The 25,592-nt window shown below is 33.7% G+C and overlaps 1 long non-coding RNA gene across 1 annotated transcript; it reads left to right on the top strand.

Annotated features, from left to right (window-relative positions):
• The first annotated feature begins 6,098 nt into the window (after positions 1 to 6,098).
• On the top strand, positions 6,099 to 15,038 carry LOC125676905 (uncharacterized). The gene is made up of 3 exons (XR_007370864.2): positions 6,099 to 6,150; positions 11,239 to 11,309; positions 13,115 to 15,038. It is a non-coding gene; the product is annotated as an uncharacterized LOC125676905 (long non-coding RNA).
• The last annotated feature ends 10,554 nt before the right edge of the window (positions 15,039 to 25,592 follow it).

Below are 25,592 nucleotides of genomic sequence, written 5' to 3'. Positions count from 1 at the left end.
GGTGGGGTGGGGGGGGGTGAGTAAGCACAAAGTACATAAATAACTTGTGCAATTAGTTTCGGATCCATAAATTTCAGAACGGAGGGTTACAGTCTCACAGGTCAGAGGTTTGGGGAAACACACTAAACGAGGAGTGGGGTCACCGGCGTTGGATCCGCCTTTGGGCATAAATACATGTTTTAGTATTTTTTGCTCTAAAGATAAATCTATGTATACATGTGGATATTGTGTATTTGTATGTAGTATATCAAACGGTGGATTCTGAGTATGTCCTCCCGTTCTCTTTGTAATTTCTGCTTCCCATGTTCATAAGCCTTTTGATTTTACAAAATGCTGACCTCCTCCTGATATTATTGCATTAAAAAAATTCCGTTTTCCGTCCCGTTTTCAATTCCCCGTCTTAGCAACACCCCAAATGTATAGAGTTATCTTTAGACCCACTACATATCAATAATAATTTTTAATAATGCATGTATATATATATCTTACTGAATTGCATTCATATAATATGGTATACTATTCAATTTTTTTTCCATTATTGAAAGTACTCGCACCTCAGCAGTTAGAGATAAAATAAGAGGTTAAGAGCTCTTTCTGCTTTCAACTTTCTCAGACACTATTTTCTTCAAACAATGTATCTATGCCCAAAAGCGGATCCAACGCCGGCGACCCCACCCCTTGTTTCGTGTGTTTCCCCAGACCTCTGAGACTGTAACCCTTCGTTCTGAAATTTATGGATCCGAAACTAATTGCACATGGTATTTAATCAACTTCGGATATGTACTTTGTGCTGACTCACCCCCTTCCAACTTTTAAAACTTTGTATCAGTCAAGCCGAAGGCCTACATCAAAGGGGAGGCGAATTTTATTGATATGTGGTAACTTTCACAGGGGTCTAAGATACCATTTTTAATTATTATAATTAAAAGAGATCGGTTATACAATATGTTTCGTTTCGGTAGATTTCGTTTCGTTTCGGCGGATTTCGTTTCGTTTCGTTTCGATTTCGTTTCGCACTTTACAGGTACCCAGCAGTTCATGCCCTTAAATACTTTAAAAAATTAAACTTATTTCTTAAATATGCATACATGTATTTGTACTTTAATAATCCATGTTTAGGAAATATTTTCATGTTATATATGTTAATCATATGTGTCACCATGCAATGTTAGATTGAAAAATAAAATAAATACATGTGTATATGCAAGCTATATGTTTCATTAGATTCTTTGCATTTGATTTTAATGTCAAGTTTCTTTTTCATAGTTGACGCAACAGATTATGAGATACAGATGAAACATGCAAGGAACCATGTAAATGATTCTGAAAGTGGCTACCCAGGTGCTGTTTAAGGAAGCTTGTAATAGGAGTGGAAAACCACCCCAAAACTATGTGTCTAAAATGCCAGTAGAGACATAGAAAGAAGAGACCCGTACGAAAATTTGCTCACGTAATTTTTAAAATTTCCTGGCGTACCCATAATTCTGAAAGTCCAGCTAGATTTTTAACAACAAATCCTATGGAAAATACTGGCGTACCTGAGGCGTACTCCAGGCGTAATTTAGCTTGAATTATGCAAATTAGTACGTCTAGATTAATAAGTACGCCTTTAAAAAGAAAATACGCCTCAACTAGAAAATACGTCTCTAACGAAAATACACCCGTACAAAAAACAACAAATCCTATGAAAAATACTGGCGTAATTTAGCTTGAATTATGCAAATTAGTACGTCTAGATTAATAAGTACGCCTTTAAAAAGAAAATACGCCTCAACTAGGAAATACGTCTCTAGCAAAAATACACCCATACAAAAACCCTCCAATTGTAGAAAGTACGCCTCAATAAGGAAATACGTCTTTAGCGAAAATACGCCTCATCAACAGCCAAGGCAAAAAAAGTACATACAGGAGTCTACTTGTGGCCTGCATATTTAGTAACTCCTATAACGGAATACAAGATTGAAAAAATAATGAACACAATAACTGACAGGTTTTTGAAAATTGGAACTGTATTTAACAATACATAATTATGCCTGTGTAACAGCTTAAATTTTTCATCAGTTGACAAGTACATTAATAATAATCACATAACTAACAAAGGAGATTGTACAGATGTATGGTAGTTTTAAATATTTCTAATAATATATGTAATATGTAGTTCAATAAGTAATTAACACAAATTCATAATGATCCTAAGGATGCAAACAAATTTTTAAAATGATAAAAAATAGACACATTATACATGTGATATTAAAATTTAAATACATTTCATGGAGTAGAGTTGAATTTTTTCCAATGATTTGTCAGTTTATGTCCCATAGAGTAAATTTGTAAAAGGTTAATTACAAGGGGGTGCTATATCTGTAACAATTTTTGGACATTATATGAAACTTACAACAGTTACCATGTAATATTTCACAAAATTGACAATTATACCAATTTGAAATAGAAAGATAAAAATTATATCAGCCCATCGATGCGCATCCATCCCCCCCCCCATGCGTATAGATATGTAAAAAGCAAAATATTTATTAACATAACAGATTAATTTCTGACAAAGATTTGAATTTAGGTTATAAACATAATCAAAATGAAATTATACCATTAAAATCAGAGCTTAATTAATATTTTAAAACAATAGATCATGATGACTAGAAATAAACTGTAATAAGATTACTGTTAAGCACTATGGTAATTCCGAACCACAGCAAATAATGTATATATATACTCTCCTTTGAATCCACAAATCATCAAACACTGAAGCTTTGAGAAAAGACCATAGGCTAAGAGTGTTGAGATTTTGAATAGCACAGTCATCATTATTAGAGCAGTTGATTAAAAATAAATCTCAAAGAATTACATTCGAAATGTTGTTATTTGGCACAAGCACACGAGTATGACAGTAGGGTTCTTTCGAGTTGCTTACTGGCACAGGCTTATTTTAACTGCAAGGTACTGAGGTGTTGCTGACAGAGGTTAACACATCTTGATCATAAAGTACAACTGAGTTATTGTATGGCACAGACACACGAGTATAGCAGGGTTCTTTCAAGTTGCTGACTGGTACAGGTGTGTTGCTGATTGATGTAGTAGTCTTAAGCATACTGCTAGGTCCAGAAGTGTTGCCGACGAGTACTGGAACATTCGAACTGCAGGGCTCGGGCACGTAATTACTGCTGGGTTCTACATTCTTGCATTTCAAAGATTGCTGGTTTGAGTCTATTATTGCTTCTTTATTTCTTCTTGTTTTCGGCTTGAATTTCTGTTGAATAATGATGAAAATATAAGAAATGTCAGTAAACTTTTCTGAATATATTGGGTTTAAAACCTAACAATACTTTCTTATGCAGAAAAAAATGTAAAGAATGTATTATCTATCTATATACATTTGTTTACATAAACTTAAGATCATCTAACGTCTGTTTCAACTTTCACAACTAATTAATTTGCAATTCCTTGCCCCGCCCCCCGATTGTGTAGTGCAATACTACCTCTTATATATATCAAATGCAACTTTAGTAATGCAGGCAAATAAAATGTATCAATTTGAAAAACTCAGCAAAGGTAACACCCAAACTAAACAGGTTCTATATATATTATAACACAAGACATGTTCATTGAATTACTAACCTTTTTTCTTCCTTTTAATTTCAGCATTTTAAATTTTCCTTAGTTCAATCGTCACTATCTAGTGAGAACAAAATAAAGTGTTTTTTATTAATATGTAATAGGAGGCAAATATCTCAATAGTTCATGAGTATTTTAAGCTAGGGAAACAGTGTTCGAAATTAACCATAGACCGAATCTATGTCAAATGACACTGGTCTATGCCAATTGTAATTGGGATAGACCAAATTGTCTATGCAGATTTTCTAGGTTTAAAGCAATAGAGTTATTCTAAAAGTCGACATCTTATAAACGTTACGAGGAAAGAAGGACATTGTTATAGGAATGGAAAGAAAATATGTTTTCTAAGCACATTAGAAATAAATAACAATGTTTTAAATTTGTGCTATTTTTTTCCATGTTGCGGTCAATGTCAATTTTATGAGGTCTATGTCATCTTGTTTTGGCATAGCCCTGTTGTCTATACCAAGTTTTAAACTAATTTCGAAAACTGGGGAAACACATGTGACATTTCAAACAAGATTTATCTATATTTGGACAATATAGCGGGCGATTCGGCTGGGCTGGAAATTTGGAAAAGGGCCAAGGAATCTCGGAGCAGTCCTTCATAATTCATACATGTACCTGGAAATTTACATTCAGCTCCGGTTGGTTCTAGCAATTAATGTGCACTTAAGCGACACTGCTGTTTGCTTCAAATAACTTAAATTTGACTGTTATCGCCATCATTAATGCCTATAGGTATGAAAATCCCAAATTAAAAACATGCAACAGTCACTAAATTTTCCGTTCAAATGAGGACTTCCATGAAGGAATAGATTACCTCGTGATATTGAAGGGTTCCTATAGTGGGTATGGGCAATTACTATTTCCAGCCGAGCGAGCCGAATCTCCGCCAAGGTTAGGATGTATGATGCATGATGAGCTCACCCTCTCAATTCATCGTTATTATTTTTTCAACGTGGAAATATATTTAAACCGTTACATGAATAGTTTAATAGAATTTTCGTACCCGTTTTTCTGGCTGTAATATCTTCAGGATCTTCGTTTTCATCACTTTGCCACTCTTTTCCTGCTCATGTTGTCGATGGCGGGCTCAAATTTGGCGGAAGTCTGTTAAAGTCTTGGTCATCCAGACTCTTGCATATGCTTATCTACCACATCTTATCGTAAGCGTTTTCTTGATCAGGAATGGAAACGTGAATTACGGTATAGAAGCTCACGAGGCTTTATTTTGATCAAATATATTGGATGTAGTTATATTTTATAGTTAAACGCCAAATCCTTTAACCCAGAAAAATGCAGTTCTAATATTCTTTTTTTTTTTTTTTTTGCCCCCGAGATCGAAGATCGGGAGTCATATTGTTTTTGTCCTGTCTGTCATTCTATCTGAAACTTTAACCTTGCTAATAACTTTTGAACAGTAAGTGATAGAGCTTTGATATTTCACATGAGTATTCCTTGTGACAAGACCTTTCCGTGGGTACCAACATTTTTGACCCTGTGACCTTGACCTTGGGAGTTTGACCTACTTTTGAAAATCTTAACCTTGCTAATAACTTTTGAACAGTAAGTGATAGAGCTTTGATATATCACATGAGTATTCCTTGTGACAAATCCTTTCCGTGGGTACCAATAGTTTTGACCCAGTGACCTTGACCTTGGAGTTTGATCTACTTTTTGAAAATGTTAACTTTGCTAATAACTTTTGAACAGTAAGTGATAGAGCTTTGATATTTCATATGAGTATTCCTTGTGACAAGACCTTTCATTGGGTACTAAACATTTTGACCTTGACATTTGACCTACTTATTAATTTTTTTTTACATTGGTCATAACTTCTAAATGGTAAATATTAGAGCTTTCATATTGTACATGAGCATTTCTTGTGACAACATCTTTCTACTGGTACCAAAATATTTGTCCTTGTGACCTTGGCCATCTTCGGAATTGGCCATTATCGGGGGCATTTATGTTTCACTAACACATCTTGTTTTAAAAAGTTTTTTCTCATTGTGAATTGATATAAGAAGTTTGTTTATAATGATCAATTATTTAATACTATGACTGGAATAAATGTGTCTCAAATTTATGACAAAATTATGCCAATTTTTTTTTAATATCTTTGGGAAATTGCAGGAAATTTAAAGAGAATTAAGCTTCAATTTCAAAAAAAGTTACAAAGTTAGAAAATCCATCTGGATTTATAATAATACGTCTCATGAAATTGACTAAGTTCTTTTAACAAAAAATACGCCTCTTGAAAAGTCTAAGTCTCTGAATTCCCTATTTAGAATGAACAAAGTTCCGAAATCCAACTGGAGTTTGAAAAATACGCCTTAGGTTAAGGAGACGTATTTTTGTCAAAATACGTGTACGTCTCAAGTTTAACCGTATTTTCAAAAATACGTCTCTTGTACGCCTGGATTTCTTTGATTTCCAGGCGTAGTACGTCTAAAAATTTCATACGGGGAGGAACTAGCTGGGATATCATTATGAAGAACCTAACCTCCTTGGAGTCAAGTATGTGACAAATTATTCATATAAATAATCATCCATGTCGCCATGAGATCGAAATTAACTTTTTAACCACAAGAAATTTTAAGTACTGTATTCTTTTCCTACTAGGCTCCAATTCGAAATTTAACCAGCATATTTCAATCGATTGCTTTTTTTTCAGGAATTTAATAAACTAAGCACCCCTTTTATCAAAATAAATGAGAAGAAAGTGCAATATCAAAATCAAGATTTAAATGAATTATCAGGCAATGTATCATTGGTGGGGGTCATAGGGAACATCTATGCAGCATGTACTCACTATCCAGAGGTCCTCCACCTACAATTTACAGCATTATGTGGCTTGAACCTTAAGACTTAGTGTGTATTTAATTCTCTCTCTCTCTCTCTCTCTCTCTCTCTCTCTCTCTCTCTCTCTCTATATATATATATATATATATATATATATATTTCTATTTACTCAACCCTGTGTGTAATCATGCTTAGCATCTATCCAGTATGTTTCTGTGTAACATATTCTCAGCCATGCGGATGTTTTTCGTTAGATGTCATTTTTCTCCCGACGAGTGAGGGGAAACCATCCCCTTACGAAACAGCCTGTAGAGAAATAAATGTTATGTGATTGAACTCCATCTGATCATCAATTTATATATATATATATATATATATATATATATATATATATATATATATATAATCCAAATAGAAAGAGTTGATATCACACAGTCAAAATAATTAAATAAAAAAGCAGGAAAATATGCAGTTCCAAAATATATTCAAATCGCTAGTGCTTTCTGGATTTTAACATCCATCCTCAGGTGAATACAAATATTGAATACAAAGTTGTTTATCTTATATTGTTGTATATGTATATATAAAACATTTGGAGATTTCATCACAGTGGCTCATCACAAATTAACCCTCTCTCTTCTATATTTACACGGGGGGGAGAGGGGAGATCTGGTATCCCAATAATCACTCCTTCAAATTTCTATTATGTCTCCTTTATTTTACTGACATAAGATTTTACGACCCCTCTCAATCGATCAGAGAAAGACCATAGTTTGTAAAAATACTTAGAATATCTGTTCGCACCAACAATATATTTGAAGGAACAATGCATTTTCTATCGTTTTTAAAACCACAGGAACTTTTCATCAATCACTCAGAATGGAAGACAGACTTGCATTGTCAGTTCAAGTTGCTCTTCAGTTGGATGTGTGAGAGTAGTTTAAGCAAACATCCCCCCATTTAAGAAATTATGTCATTGTGCTTCTGCACAACTAATCATAATCTTACGTTCTAAGTTTTTGTAGTATGTACCTGGAATATGTCAATATAATTCCATTTTTCTCATTCATAAGAGATTTACCAGTTATCTAAATATTACGTATGCAACTAATCAGAATGAAATGCTTGACTTGTGCATGTGTAGGTATTCATATTGTAAATCAACAGCAAAAAATCATTTTAATTTAATTACCCTTTAATAAGACAGTTGTGGTCATTTCAGTACCAAAAAAATGAAAGAAAGCAATGCACGTTATGTGCATATGTCAATCTGTAATTCTGTTGATGTCATCCAACAGGTATTTGTATCATGTACATATGATTAGCATAATTAGTTTGAATTTCATGTTTGCATCATATATAAGAAAGCTGTGGAAATTTTGAAATTGTCTAATCAAAATTTAGCACAATTGTGCATGTACATGCTGGCTAGTAATTTTAACCATACCAATTTGTAAGTGCCAAGACATACTAAAATCCTCAACTTCAGAAGAATTTAATGAAAAACATAAACATTATGGTCCTTGAAATATAGAAAAAATATAGAACCTTCAAAAGACAGGATATGCATATACTGAGTGTTGGCATTTTTGTATTACACCAATCTATAGATACACATACTATCTGCTATGCTGTGATATCAACTCATTCACTTTATTCATAAGAAAGTTACAGACATTTTAGTATTAAATCCAATCAAAATGAAATTTTGCATACATGTGCAGATTGGTCATTTTGAACATGCAGATCAGTTAATAAATATCTTAAAAATATCTTAAAAATAAAAATCTTAAAAATTACAAGTCTTAATTAATAAATGCCTACAATATGAATATTAAACAATCTCAAAGAACAACAAAAAATTTAGACTGATTCCCAAGTTAGTGTACCAAAATCCAATGCATGCACATTCAGACTAAAATACTATCTTTCTGCACATCCAAATGATATACATGTACGTACAATCATCTTAAAAAGATTGCATATAAAGGATCTCTTGTATAGTTATTGAGAACAGAGTATACCCTAAGTTCTGGGAACATAAATATAAGGAATCACTGTCTAGTTTGTCAGGGTATATGAGGTGATTAACAAATTAACATCAACTGAAAATATGAGAATTCATGCATAACAGCTTCACCGTTTATATAGTTTGCATGCATGTATCATCTTCATGCTTTTATGGGATCTTTGTGAATTATGTCAAGGATTTGGATGATTTGAATATATTATAAAAGTGGCAAGAATGAAAATAACATGTTCTGCCATATTTTTGTTTTCGACAGTTTATGTTATTTTTCAATGCGTTGTTTTACACCAGTTTTATAACGTATGCAATGCAGTGTACACCAGTTTTGGACAAATGAAATTGGCCTTTAGTTTGCTTCATCAATATACAGACTCTATTTCAATTGATTATATATTAATAGTGAGTCTCATGCCAGTATAAGGCAATATACATCTTTCTCACATAATCACTAGTGTGAGACCAACTCAACCCATGTGAGACAGCCATACAAGATTTTTTTGTCTTACACTGCTACGACATATCTTTGCTTGTGATGTACATATGTATGTCGTATATTTTCTGATTTACATTACACGATAAAGAAAAATAGTTTGTATTGTTTTCTTCAAATTTCAATTTGATATATATTGTGTATAGCTTTTTTATGGACAACCTTGGGTTTTGTACTTTACACTTATATTGTAAACCATTTTCAGGTATGCTGAGATCTTCATACCGTGTAATTAATTTTTGCATATGTTCAAAGAAGGATTTCAATAATTTAGAATTTTCTCAAAGCTCTTGCATTAAAGTACTGAACTGATAAAATGTGAGAAAAATAACACTTTATTATTTGCTCATGTGGGATAGGGAAATTCCACCTCTGGAACAAGATTCGCTGCTTAAGACTCAGCAAAGCCTCGTCCTAGACTGCAAATCTTGTCCCCTCGGTGGAATTTCCCTATCTCCCATTCATACGAATGAAGGATTCCATTTATCACACACATGCAATGCACACGTGATATCATGCCAATATACATATGCATTTATCACACATGTAGCAAGTTTCAATGTTAGAACACATCTGATACATGCAGTGAGTTTTATGTCAATATATATACACACATGCAGTGAGTTTCAGTGCCAGTACACATGTAATGAGTTTCAGTGCCAGTACGCATTTATCACATGCGTGTAGTAAGTTTAAATGCCAGTACACATCACACACATGTAGTGAGTTTCAATGTCAGTACAGATCAATACACATGTAGTGAGTTTCAATGCCAGTACAGATTTACCACACACATGTAGTGAGTTTCAATGTCAATACAGATTTATCACACACATGTGAGTTTCAATGTCAATACATATTTATCACACACATATATTGAGTTTCAATGTCAATACAGATTTATCACACACATATATTGAGTTTCAATGTCAATACAGATTTATCACACACATATATTGAGTTTCAATGTTAATACATATTTATCACACACATGTAGTGAGTTTCAATGTCAATACAGATTTATCACACACATGTAGTGAGTTTCATTGTCAATACAGATTTTTCACACACTTAAACTGTTAAGTGAGTTTCAATGTCAATACAAAGTGATCAATTCTTTTGAGAAGCCTGTAGTAACCAACCATGTTGATATCCAAGAACTTTTTAACATTGTTATCTCTTTCTAAAATATTCAAAGTTTATATTTGGATTTCAAAAATCTTTTGTCTCTCAATCAACACATTGAAATTTGGTTTAAAGCATGTTGAATTTAATTTCACAATCTTGATATGATTTAATTGTGATGATTTCAAAAATAACATTCCTACTCACCACCCTGCACCTCAGAAATTAAAATGTAACTTAGAAATAATGAATGCATTTTAAAAAAAGAAGATTTAAAAACATTCAATATTTAAAATGGTTGGACCAGTATTTCCTAATGTGAAATAATGTTAACGTGTACTGTGTTGTGCGGCGTGAAGACAAAATGTTAGGTAATAAAATAAGGTTATATTTAAGGAGGTATGCCACACCAGAGAAATTTGATGTAGATGAAAAATGGAGGATATGTACAACAATATTTTGAAGTTGAAAAATTTCAAATTTACTTTACTTTGTCAAAAAATACAGTTTTAGTAGAAGGTAATCTGAAAAAAATTTAAAACCCCTGCTGGACTCGAACCTGCGACCTACAGTTCAGCATTCGGTATTCTAACCTACTGAGCTACTCGGCTAGGTATTTAAATAGAAAAGGAAAAGTCAAATATTGCTGATATTGATTTTGTCATCCATGTTTTTAAAGGAAGTCAGCCATTATGACGATGTAGAGTACTACCTTAACAAGGAAAAAGTTTTTGAACAGGTATTGAGCATATATTACACAGATAAGTTAAATAGGCAACTTAATAATTTTCAAATGATTAGGTCACTAAAGATCATTTTGGAAAGATCAAGGTCACTCAACATGTACCTTATATAGAAAAGAACCTTTATTTCAAAAGTTATATATCATTGTGCAAGTCATTTGTTACATGAAGTAGTTCAACTTCATTGGTTAGATGCAGTTTGGGGAAGTAATTACTAATATTCTTGTTATTGGATTTCACTCAAATAGAGACATCAACACTTGCCTGAGTCCCCACATACACAGGGTGGCAGTAACTTGTTTATGTGTTTGGAAAACGCGATATGTATATTACACATTTAAAGTTCATTTACATTTTGTTAATAGTAACTTACAGCAGTACAAAAATTTTAAAGCTTTATCTCTTCAATGTTGTAGACTATATTCAGAGGGAATGCAGATACTGAGGCACCCTAGCTCATCTAGGAAGTCGGGAAGAAAAAAGCGAGGTATTTGTATGTCATAATTTGTATTATATTTTGTTATTCCCAAGCAAATTAAGTTTAGGAGGGTATATTAGAATCGCCATGTCTGTCTGTTGGTCTGTCTGTCTGTCGATTTGTCTGTAGGCATAATTTTGGCTGTACTCATTTTAGGAGACTAGCTAATGGAATTTTCTTAAAATGTGTACACTCTCTCAAATCATAAAGACAAATAAAAATCTGCACCTAGGGTTTTCATAATGATTGGACAAAGTTTACTTAATTTAGATCATTTTGTTGTTTCTTTGAAATTAGAAAAATTTTGAGCCTTGTTTGCTTTAACTTAAGGGTATATCCTGACCTTAGCAGATGGTCATTTGGACAAGATTACAGATATTTTTATGCCCCCTAGATCAAAGATCGGGGGGGGGGGGTATTGTTTTTGTCCTGTCTGTCATTCTGTCTGAAACTTTAACCTTGCTAATAACCTTTGAACAGTAAGAGCTAGAGCTTTGATATTTCACATGAGTATTCCTTATGACAAGACCTTTCCGTGGGTACTAAACCTTTTGACCTTGATATTTGACCTACTTTTTGAAAAAAAAATTGACTTTGGTCATAACTTCTAAATGGTAAATATTAGAGCTTTCATATTGTACATGAGCATTTCTTGTGACAAGATTTTTCTACTGGTACCAAGATATTTGTCCTTTTGACCTTGGCCATCTTCAGAATTGGCTATTATCGGGGGCATTTGTGTTTCACAAACACATCTTGTTTGTCCTTGCCATAAATTGCAAGATGAGATAAACAGGAGAATAATATACTAGGTGCAGAGGTTGCTTGTGTTCAAAGAATGTGCAACAACCAGCATCAGATGATAATCATTTGGACAAGCTAGGTCAAGGTTTATGGGTGTGCAATGCAAAATTCTTCTCTATAATGTAATTTTATTATGAAATAACTTTAGAAAATTATACAAGATTAATTAAAATATGATCAAAGAAATGTCATGACCCTGAACACAAGTCATTCAGACAAGTTTAGGGGCACAGTTTAGGAGTTTCAGATTATGAAGTCTTAGAAATGTTAATATTCTAAGTTAGAGGTGCATGGAGAAGTCATACTTGACACAGAGGCTGCTTATAGCCAAGAAGTATGTCATAAACCTTATGCCCAGGTTATTTGTAGAGGGTCATGGTCACATGACTCAAAAGTCAAATGTTCTTTAGGCTGCATCAATTTAATGCTGGGATTTTGGACAGTCATATTTTTCTGTTACTCTACTCAAAGTTTACTCATGACCAGACTTTTGGACCAATGTCATTTTGGGAAGGTCAGGCTCACTCAGAATATACACCTTATATATAAGGAAAAGTGCCTTATTTCACTAGTTTTTAAACAAGTATGGATCATAAATCGTGCAGATAGGTAATAGGCAAATGGCTTTCAGACAAAGGTCACTCAAGGTCATTTTGTAAAGGTCAACATCACTCAACATATACCTTATATATGATAACGAAACCTTCATTCCAACAATATATCAACATTTATTGAGCATTGTGTGAATCATTTGTTATTTGAAATAGTTCATTCAGGTGAGATGTATTTTGGGGAGCATACATCAGTTTTATCAATATTCTTATTTTATATTAAATATCTATTGGTAGTTTAATAAAGGTTTAGGATAGAACATTTAAAAAATATATTATTGATTTGGAATCATTTACTTTAAGTTATGGTAAATGATAGAGAAAATGAGTTGGACAATCTTTCAAGAAACTGTTGTACAACTGTTACAAGTGATATGTACTGTCCATTCTTTATTACAGCCAATGTTCGGTGCCACACTTGGACCTCTGCAGAAAAGGCAGCTTTGTAAAGACAATTTGAGACTTTCATCAAACTAGGAAAAACTCTGACTCAGGTTGACTGTCTAAAATCCATTTGGAAGGAGAAATCGCTGTCCAGTTTAACATGGTGTCGTGGAAAGTTTGCTGTTAAAAATATTACTTCCTGGCAGAGGTGTTACAAAGAGTTAATCCAATTTTTATGCCCCCTCCATTTGAAGGAGAGGGGACGTATATATTGTTTTACATGACTAATTCGGTCTGTAGAGCACATCTTGTCTGCTCAATATCTAATGAATTCTTTTGCTTGACTGTTTCCAAACTTGGTACAATGATTGCCCCTAGATAGTGAATGAACCATATTAATTTACAGGTCACAGGGTCAAGGGTCAAACTGGACACAGTAAGATATTGTCTGTTCAATATCTTGAGAACGCTTTCCTGACATACATCAAACTCGGTATACTGGTTTCTTTTAAGAAGTAGGTGGTTTCTTTTAAGAAGTAGATGGTTTCCTTTAAGAAGTATATGTCCCATAATGTCCCATATTCATTTTGAAGTCACAAGGACAAAGGTCAAACTGTACATAATAAAATATTGTCCACTGAATATTTAAAGAACCAACCCTTTACCTGACAGTTACTAAACTTGGTACAGCGGTTGCCCCTAGAGAGTAGATGACCCCTACTGATTTCCAGATCCCAAGGTTGAAGGTAAAATTGGACATAGTAAGATACCGTCTGTTCAATATTTGAGAACCATTCGCTTGACAGACATCAAACTTGGTTCACTAATTTTCCTTAAGAATTAGATACCCCATGGATTTTGAGGTCGCAAGGTCAAGGGTCAAACTGGACATGACAAGATATTGTCTGTTCAATATATTGAGGACTCTTTGCTTGACAGATATCAAATCAGGTACACTGGTTTTACCTAAGGAGTAGATGACTCCATTTGATTTTGAAGTCACAAGGTCAATGGTCAAATACTACGGACATAGGTATTGTCTACACAATATCTTGAGTTTGCGTTTCTTGACAGACATCAAACTTGGTACACTGACACATCATAAGTGTATATATCTAGTATTCATTTTAAGGTCAATGGTCAAACTACTCTGGACATCAGATTTTGTCCATTCAGTATCTTGAGAACCCTTGTTTGACAAACATCAAACTTGGTAGTCTGGTGCCGCCTAAAGAATAGATGGCTCCCATTGGTTTTAAACTCTGAAGGTCAAAGGTCAGGACTCAAATAACTGGTTATTTGAAAATATCTGCTCAGTACCTTTAGAGATCACATATAATGGTTGCCTCTGACTAATAGATACATTGTAACTTTTGCTACAGACATTCTAAATGATCATTTTCAATATTGTAATATGGAGGGCATATATGTTTCTTAAATCTTTCTTGTAAATGGTTTTGATACTAGTTTTATATACAAGATGTATTATCAGCATTTGTCATTCATTGTACACCATACATTGGTTCATTCAAAATTGATAAATATATAATCAACAGCAGTACACATGAAATAATTCTCCATCTATATCTTGAATTGAACAAAAAGTTTAATGGTATTCCAAGGCCTTATATTCATGTGCGATTGAAAGACTGAATGAATATACTAAGATAATATAACAGTATTTAACTAAAACTAATTGCAGTTTAACACTAATGTACTTATAATGTAATTGATAGTACCACGCTCTTACTTGTAACTTGTTTTCATTTATATTCAATAAATATTTCAAGTTTGATAGCTAACTCAAATTTCAAATATGAATGAACATTAAGTGTCTGCTGTTTTAAGACTAAAGAGTAGCTTTATTTACATCATATGAGGTTTTTTGAGCTAAATTGATCAGCTTTGTATGCTTATGAAATAAATATGTACACCTATATTTTGCAGTTGATTGTACTTTGCTTTAAAGAGGTCTTAAAATTGGTGTAGTTTTCATTAGGTTTGGACTTCGCAAGTGACAAATTGGATTAGGAGTATTTTTACTCAGTGTCTTCTCAAATACTAATGAAAAATCAAGACAATTTAATAGAGTCTTATAAATTCAGTATCTCTTGATAGATTGCTGAAAGAGTAGTACGAAAGAAAAATCCTGAACTCTGAACGATCAGATTCATGATGGATGCAGGGACATACAGTATTTTTAAAAGTCCTTGGTACAAGTTCTTCCTGTGACTTGAGCAGTGTCTGTATTCAGATATTTAAAAAAAAGATCTTTAAAGCACTGTAGTACACTGTCATATAACCAGGAATATTTCCTGTATGGTCACCTTTAAATGGCCTTTTGAGTCGTATTTCGACATAAAGGACATCCAGGATACAGACGCCTTTGAATGCAACATTGGTTATATCACAAGTGTGACTGATAAGGAGCGCCAAATTAACAAAAACTCAGATAAAAAGATCAGTTCAATTATTACCCGTAATAATCAATTGACGTGCGCATCAAATCAATCATTGTTCTCATCAATTGATTAGGTATTCACATCAATTATTGCGCCCATATATTAGATAATGCGCGCTGCCCATCAATTCAATGTATGAGAGCAATAATGGGTTTGCTGCGCGCATTTATTTAACTGATGACTGCAATACTTCAGCGCGGCATGTGATTTTGAGCTCCGTATAATTGATTTAATAATCTCTTTAATTCAATTGAAAATATCTTAATTATTTACAACGATTTTTGTACAAGAAATTAATTAGCACATCAACTCTTATATAGAGAGAAACACTTCAATTAATATAATGAATTCAAGACAGATCTAATTAGATAGTTGTTGTATCTAGAAGAAGTATTGCATGCATCAATTGAATAAATATCAATTCAATTGAAGAGAGCAATAATTAAATTATTACACACAGTAATTGAATTGAAGCACGCAGTAATTGAATTAAAGCTTTTTTTAATTAAACTGTGGAGGGCATCAATTCAATTGTTGATATCAGTAATTCATTTGAAGAGAACAACAATTCAACTATAGCCTAATCAACTCATCAAAGTATTCAATGCTATAAAGAATTCAATCAATGCGAGCAATAATTCAGAATTGTAGATTTTAGTAATTATCTGAACATGTTTCATTGAATTGTTGCAAGCATCAAATGAATTGATGATATCTTCAAATAATTAAACTTATCTTGAATTTAGCTTCTTAGACTGAAAACCTTTTTCAAATCTTTTTAACATTAATTTCTGTTACAGAAGAGTATATTTTAGTTCAACTGACAAAACACTAGACAGCCTCTCTCTCTCTCTCTCTCTCTCTCTCTCTCTCTGATATTTATATAAATTCCCCAAAAAGTTGTTTTTTGAGAAGTGGTTGAAACACTTGAGTTCCCTTTTAATTCCTTCAATCAACCGCCAGACTAAATGTAGTGACTTTCATGTAATATATCAAGTTTATACACTCTGTAGTGAGTTTCCGGTGTGTGTTCACATGTGACATCGTGTCGTAGGTATCAGGTGAAAATTCAATTTTGTTAAAGACGGATTTTCTATATTTTAAGTATCAGAGCAATATAAACAATTTAATCAATGCGCGCTAGAAATTAGAATAGTAGATATTATTAATTATTTGAAGAGATCTTCAATTGAATTGTTGCGCGCATCAAATGAATTGATATTTTCAAATGCTTAAAGATGTCTTGAATTATTTGAGTTTACGTTGATTTGGTGATTCATAGACTGAACACCTTGTATAGATCTGCTTAATATTAATTACCGGTATTATATAATGAGACTCCCCCCGGAAAAATTGGCTATATATAGTAAGCCCCCCTCCCCCGGAGGAGTCTGGCAATATAGTTCGACCCCCCACACCCACACCCACCCCACACTTATCAATAGTGAGCCTCCCTCCTTCGTGATTGGAAGACTGGCTATGGCATTTAGTGAGTCACCCCCTTTGAGGGGTGGCTATATCCCCTAACCCTAGTAGTGAAACTTCCCTACAATACACATACGTGGTTGGTTGCAATTTCATTAATATCTTTGATATATTGATTGAAGGGGTAAATTCTTTTGGCAGTCGTTCAACTACTGAATTGAATGTTCATTGCGCTTATGAAGGATCATTTTTTAATAAGATGCATTTTGCTATATAGCCAAATTTATTTAGGGGTAATACTGATAGTTAGCCAGGTTTCCGGTGGATGTGGTAGGGTTGCTTTATAGCCAGAATTTCGGGGGGGGGGGGGGTAAATAGCTTGGGGGAAAAGCTATTCTTGTACTCTGTACAAGGACACAATGCATGAGCAGACGAATACATTTACTATATATGTACATTTTCAATATCCACTCTTCGTCTTTTCATCAGACCTTATTTTTATTTGATATTATTGTGTAACACAGGACATATTATAAAATCCAACTTATACTGTGACATAGAAAATGTTGAAAACGGATATTGAACCAGTATTCGTGATTCGATGAAAGGCTCTATATTGTCGAATGATAAATGAACCTTTTTCAAAATTTATGTCGGGGAAAAAAATAGGAGTTTTTCCTTACTTTTATACCAAACACATAAAAAAAAATAGTTTAATCTCAATTTAAAAGGACTTTCATACAATGATAGACGATTAATACAATGGTAAATAGAAACGTTTTAAATTTTCAACCTAAGACGTAAATATCCATCTGGATCCTCCATTATCCTAAATTCTCTGAAAGTAATTACTAAATGGCTAGGCATAAGGCAGATTTTCCGGAGGATGAACCTACTGAAGGGGGTATACGCTACAACACCAGGTGTCTCATCCCATGCCCCACCAGGGCTTAACCATGGGCGCACTGAAGGCATAACGCCGGACTATTCAGACCCATTGCCTCTGAGGATTGGTACACGTCCTCCAACCCTTGCATCCACTCCTTGGTAGAACATCAAATACCTTTAATTAATATAACTTATGATCAAATATATAGGTTACAATGTGACACTTCAAACCGAGGCTCTTCTTCGGATATGAAGTCATTGAAATATGAAAATATTCATTGCTAAACACAACCTCATGCACTGGCCGAGAAGCCATATCGTCTGATATAAAAAAAAACTAGTTCTTTTAAAGGTACCAACTTTCCGGATAATATTTTGTGATAAACTGAAGTAAAACAATGCATACAAGACTGGGATTTTATTTCAATAAACACATGTAAATTATAGCGAACAGGACTATTCCGTATACCAAAGTAAAGACCCCCCCCCCCTTTACTTTAGTATCCGGAATAGTCCTGTTTGCTGTAAAGGGGGATACTGTAAAATAAAGATTGTTGGGTTTTGTTTTGTTTTTTTGAAAATGGTTGAAATACTTGAGTTTCCTGTGCTCTCAATCAATCGCCAGACTAAATGTAGTGACTTTCGGGTAATATATCACGTTTAAACACTCTGTAGTGAGTTTCCCGTGTGTGTTCACATGAGTCATGTGACACCGTGTCGTAGGTATCCGGTGTAAATTCAATATTTTTAGAGACGGCTTTTCTATATTTCAAGTATCAGAACAATATACAGATGTCCCACATTACGTAAAAATGAATTTATATTCTGGTTAGCATAACTAGAACATAGTGTAGTGAGTTTCAGGTGTAAAGTCTTGTGTAGTGAGTTTCGGCATTATGCACGTATGTGTGTGTGTGTGTGTGTGTGTGTGTGTGTGTGTGTGTTCGCGCACTATGCCGACACTTACGACACGTATAAGGTTACACACGAGCAACCTACGACATTTTCAGAACCTACGACACAAACGTGTGTCGTAGGTTTGGAGACCCCTTGAAATCGGAATTTTTCATCGTGTTTTACCCAGAAAATACAAAATTTTGTATAGTGTGAGTTTCCGGGTTACACACGACTTTTGTTACACACAACACCGAGCCATAATGGGGTGCTTACACACTTTGCATCCTTGCCACATTCTCGCGCATGCGCAAATTCAACTTCCTAAGGAAACGAGGTCGGATGGATGGAAATGTAAATGTAAGTGTTTTTGTTTCTTTTATTGGATATAAGTAATGGATTGATGACTCAAAATTGATATTGATGTTCCTGGCCGGTTTTTCCCCTCAATACGATAAGATTTGATATATCGTTATTCTGCAGTAATGATGAGAAAAAGTAAGTTGACCTTTGACATGTAGATATTTGTAAACTTTAGCCAAGTTTAACGTTAATGCTTTCCATTTCCTTAATGTTTTAATGTTTTATATTAGTATGCATATATTCATTATTAATTGGACAGAAATGATTTACAAATGCAGAAGCATGCAAGGAATAGTTAGAATTTCCTCTTCAATGCAATATCGGTGTACACATTTTTTATATACAAAGGCATCGTTATAAAAGATAATCATTTAAGTCTTGAATGAAATTTAAATGATTTACACAGTATTTGACATACATTATTTTTTTATTTCCGATGAATTTATAAATGATATCTTAATTAATGTATGTCATTGAGGTATAACAAACTAACGAGTAATTCGAATTTTCTCTTTCAAATATAATACAATAATCAGGGCCGTAGCTAGGACTAATTAAAGATTCTTTAAAATGTAAAGTCGAATATTCAAACATTTATCAATCGTGATTGCCGCATCGCATAAGTTTAAATAAAAACATATTAAATACCGAGCGAAGCTCGGACGGGCCAAGGCAAGGTACTAAAGGTAAAGCATCACATGCTTTAGCATCCTCTCAAATCTCATTGAACCATTTTCCAGTTTCATATCAGTGAAAGCCAACACAAACGCAAAAATCTTACATATTTTGAATGTTACTGGACGTTTCATGATATGCATCTGAAAGTTAGACATTCTTTTTTCTAGTCTGTTTATTGTATTTTACCAAATATGATTATCACTTTGGACACGCCAATGACCATTTCCTGCTGCACTCGGTCCAACGGTCACACTGTTATACACATTATTAAGATTTCCACTTTGAAATTATCTGGAATCTTGATTTTTTTTATTCAGGCATAATGTGGACACTTTTCTTTCCTTGTTGGGTTTATTTGTGGCATGGTTGCTGTCGTTATTCGATATGAAAAATTTACCAATTGAATTTGAATTTTTGCGGATAAATAACTTTTATATCAATCACATACTTGATTTGTTCTTATAATTTTCCAAGACAGGCATCGTGATATCATGTAGAATATATTGTTAAAAAAAGGGGGGGGGGGTTAAATAAATAATTCTATTTCCGATTCTAAGATATGAACATATTTTGTGCATAAGTTTATGAAAATTGTTCAATGAAAATAATGTGTAGGTGCGTGCCTACTCGAGCGTAACGGAGCTATGGCCCTAACACAGGCCTACATCTATTTTAGTTTGGCGAAATATTTTCAACATTTTAAAAATAAAAATCACGTTTTATAGCGACAATATCAAACGAATTCGTATCTCTTCATTCATAAACTTGTCTCTTTATTATTGTACCACTAATTTTGGAATTTTTATCTCGCACGGTATGTGGCGTGTGCAACTATCCAACGCCATTCTCCTTAATGTTGTATTTTATTATGATTTGTAATTTATCTGATTCTTTGCCAAATTAAACATAATAATGATAATGATAACAATAATAATAAGGGAGGGTGTGATCAATAGGCTTAAAAAAGTTCATGGGAAAATATCTTTCCTAAATTGGTTGTATGGAAAGTATGTGTGGTTGAAGTGTCTCTTATAGTTGCCAAAAAATTAAGCTTCTTCCCGTCTCCAGTGGCGTAGCTTCCATTGAGGCAACCGAGGCAGCTGCCTCGGCAAAAAACCCCACCTTTTACGTTGTTAAAATGTCGATAGCTTCTGGGGGGCGCAGCCCCCCAGACCCCCTGCCTCGGTAATATTCAAACCCAAGCTACGCCTATGGTCTCTCCAACTCCTCCTTCCCTAGGTACCCCCACCCCTATTCCGAAACTTCCACAAATATCAACCAGATAAAAGAGGAAATATGTGCAGCTAGATCCAGTGTTTTCATGCAACACCGATGTCATAATATTTAATGATATAAAAATATTAATGTTTCTCCGGTTAAGCAGATTTCTTTTTTATACAAAGATTAATTAGCCTAGTACTTATATAGACCTAAATTGAAACCTCGACCTAATTTTCTGAATTTATGGAAAGGCACGGACAGATCCAGAATTCTTTCTAGGGGTGTTGTAACCCAAATTTTCAAGGGTTTTCGACCTGTTATGAATTTTGGACACTAAATACATTACAGCACATCCGCCCCCCCCCCCCCCCCCCGCCCCCTCCCCTGTATACGCAATGTGAACCAGTACTGTAGGCCTACAGACGATTGTTCATTCGGGCGGGAAAAATCCACCCAGTTTTTTCTTTTCCGATAGGGGCCTACAGGTGCAGAAATGACAAATTTTGTCGGTTTTTCTATGAGGGTGTTTTGTGTGTGGGTTTTTTTTTTTTTAATTTATTTATTTATTATTATTTTTTTGTTTTTGTTTTGAATTATGATAGGGCATCAGCACTGTACATACTATTACATATATTTGGTGCATCAAAATTGGTACCGTATAACTTTTACATATATACGAATATTATCTACAGTTAAAGTCGAATGAATAGGTGGTTGAACTGACTAGTTCAGGACATGGGGGGGGTGGTCGCCCATCATGGAGTCACTACTTTTCCGCCAGATTTTGAGTGTCGGCGATTGCAAAATACCACCAACTTATAGGTATATTTATATCGTTTTACGTGTTTTAAAATGTATAAAGTTTCATCAAGTATATTAGATTTGAAACAGTTAATAACCAGGGATGCATTCGCAAATTAACAACACTTCAAAAGTTAAGGGGCCATGTGGCAACTTTACAAACATGTCTTGCCCACACGAATATGTTAGGGCCCACAGTTGCAGATAACAAAGTTTCTGTCATATACTTATATCCATACAAAAGAATAAACCTCTTAGCACAATAACATGGTGCTTTATTTCTAAGTTTATTCAAATTCTCAAGATTACACTGTTCATTCTAGCTGCAGTAATTTTATGTAGCCCTCAAAAAAAAAATTTCTCCCTAGGATCTCTGTAATGGTGCAAATGCGGGAGTTATTCACTCCCGCAACATTTTTGATCATTCTAATAATTTGCCGACTTTCTTTACGTAAATAAAATGATATTCTATGTTTCTTAGTCAATATATGAATTTACAATCTGCAACTTACGATTGGGCTCTATTCTATCATTTTCAACAATTTCAATATATTGCAATTTCTCGATTCATATTTGTGTGCCATATTTGATGTACTGAAGTTTCAACTTCCTATTGTCAAGTTATTTGTATATGCCATATAAGGTAGCATTTACATCAATGGACAAGTATGGAGGAGAAAGCTATTTCGTTGGTATTAAAAAGGTTTAAATTTAATATCCAGCAGAGCTCCAGATAAGGTGCGTATCAGCGTAAATACTCATTAAATTTTACCAAATACGCATTTAAGTTGAAAATCATGCGTACAATTACGCATCAGCAAATGTAAATATGCTTTACACTCCCAAAGTAATGCGTATTAGTCCGCGTATTTGTGATACATGTAGTATGATATAAATATGAATTATCTATTCATATGAATTGAGGTTAGCTCAGAACTTGATCATATATGATATTTAGCGCTATGAAATACGTTTTGATGGCAATCACAATTTTGAAAAATTGGAAGAGTTAACTCAAAACACTATTTATATATAGGTCTACTTGTTATACTTTCTTTCTTAAAGAGTTAGTGTGCGGTCGAAAGCACAGGGGAAAAAACTTGTATTATCAATCGTGGACGAATGATATACAGAATTGGATCATAATCATGTGACTGAGTGTCTGACATATTCAAATTTAATGTATCAATGATAAATATCAAATTCCAAATGACAATGAATAGTTTTGATAAAAAGAAGTACAAAGGATTTCCCCCGTAAATAGCTGGAGCGGCCTTTTAGTATAAACTGTAAGTTAAAAGTTTAATGGAAGAAGTATCGTTTATCTGGTGACATCCTCTGTGCAAAAGAGCAACGATAATCAGTAAATTAACTAAATACACTTTTGAATTTTTCTGAAAAGCAAAATACTCATTGATTTGAAAATCAGGGGGTAAATACTCTTTGTGGTAAAAAATTATCTGGAGCTCTGTCCAGTTAAAAAGCGAACAGCAGAGTGTAAATTAATTCTGCAACCATGATTTCCCTTTCTTTGTCGGAGTGGCTCGAGTAACTACATTTTTGCACAGATTGTCTATGTTTAGGTTTTTCAGTAGATCCACCTATGAGATCTCGCGATAACAAACATGGTGAAGCAGATGAAGAATTTTGCATGCTGTACATGATATTTAATGAAAATTCCTGTATTAGACATGCCCAAGCACAGTTGGTACTCCTTTTGGTGTAAACATCATTTGAGACTAATACACGGAGCTTATTATCGGTTATTCATAAAATTATTTTGCACCATTACAGAGATCCTATGCAATTGTAGCCCTATCCTGAAAACATCAGAGTAAAAAAAATCGAATAGAGCTATATTATTGCAGCTATGTTCATTCACTTTCAATCTCACTTCTACACTTTACACCCTCTTTTTGCAAATTTTCATTCTTTTTTTTTTTAGCACTTCCATATATCTATCTAAACTTTCGTCCTCATTATTCTCTCTCCCGTGGGGATACGGGTTAGAAAAGGTCCTCAGTACCCCTTGCTTGTCGTAAGAGGTGATTAAATGGGGTGGTCGTTCGGATGAAAGACCGAAAAAAATGAGGCCCTGTGTCACAGCAGGTGTGGCACTATAAAGGTCCCTCCTTGCTTCAGGCTGTAAGCACCGAGCATAGGCCTGAAAAAGGTGTTGCACATCTCAATAATTTCCCTAAAGGTGTTCCATGAAAGGTCGATAAAATGAAGTTATTATATAGCTAATAGATAGTCTATTATAAAATCTGCGTAAAATCTAGAAAATGTTAGCGTTCAATATCCTGAGAATTTATTGAACGCTAATTTTGAATTGCATAAATTGTGTGTGCCCAAAACATTCCGAGTATGAGCGTTCAATATTGACCTTACCGTTACTCACTTGTTTATAGATGAACAGAAAAAAGAAAAACCTGTGAAATCGACCAAAGGAGATATTAAGATTTTCACGGGTTTAATATTGAACAGTTAAGAAATGCATGCTGATATTGCACACTTTCACCTTAGATGCCAATATTGATGAATGCTCTTCTATTTTGGAGTATTTTGAGTGAAAAGGGATATAATTTAACAACTAACTACTTTAGCTAATTTGTCTTTTTTGGGGTAATATTTATGTAAGTGCTATAACAAATACATGTACAAATAAAAACAAAGAATGATCATAAGTTAACAAACAAATAAGTCAAACTTCCTGTCAGTGACTAAACTAGATCTAATAACTAGATTCGTTGTCCGAAACTTTCCTCATACATTCAGAACCACATGCATGCTGATATAGCTTTGTTTTGGTAAGATTTCTGCATAATGATTGAATTTAAACTTTTATTGATTTTCAAAATGTTTGAAAAGTATGAGTACTTAATGTATAGGTATTGAAAGTGTATCAAAATTTTAGATTCGAAAAAACAAACATGCCTTGTTTGCTGTGCTGCATGACATTGGCCTTAATATATGATCATTGCAACCATACAAAGGCTAGAAATATTACATATCTTTCCCTTAAGACTCTTCATTCTTCAATGAATATCATTATGACAGCCTTGTTTAGTGTTGTTATCGAAAAGTGAAACGACACTGAAGTATTCTGCTCTGAACTTTGGAGTTGGCAGTTTTATCAATAATGCTCTTCATCTTCCCTTCATATTTGAAACATTTCTAGTCCTTACCTTTAAATCTAAACTTTGCGTTTAAAAATTGATCACCACTAAACTATTACATTTAAATGAAAAATTAACAAACAATTCATAGACAAGACATTTTATATATGTATATTCATTTTTAAACGATTTTACTAATAATATTCTGAATCAACAACGATATTTCAGCAGCAGAAAGTCGCATGATCCTCATATGGTAATTGATAGGGGTTTTTTTTGTGTGGATATTTTACATTTATTGCATGATAGTGAGGGAGATATGAAGATTTATTCACCCAAGAAAAATCATATTGGGTGAATAAATCTTCATATCTCCCGAACATTCATGCAATAAATTGTTTATTATACCGAAACAAAGCAAGACTACAAAATTGTATTTGAGATTGGAGTTTACTCATCTATACATCGTACATGTATGTAGCTGAGATCGCCCTAACAGTAACACCGCGCCGTCAATGTATATATATAAGGTACAAACAGCGAAACGCAGTGATATGATAACCAGTTTTTGTATTTCCATTCTCCTTGAATGCTGATTTACTTGCATGTTTTTATATCAACCAAAATCAGTCGATTTTAAAA

Source organism: Ostrea edulis, chromosome 3 (genome assembly GCF_947568905.1).
Source record: "Ostrea edulis chromosome 3, xbOstEdul1.1, whole genome shotgun sequence".
Lineage (NCBI taxonomy): Eukaryota > Metazoa > Mollusca > Bivalvia > Ostreida > Ostreidae > Ostrea > Ostrea edulis.
This window is presented reverse-complemented; position numbering and strand designations above follow the sequence as displayed.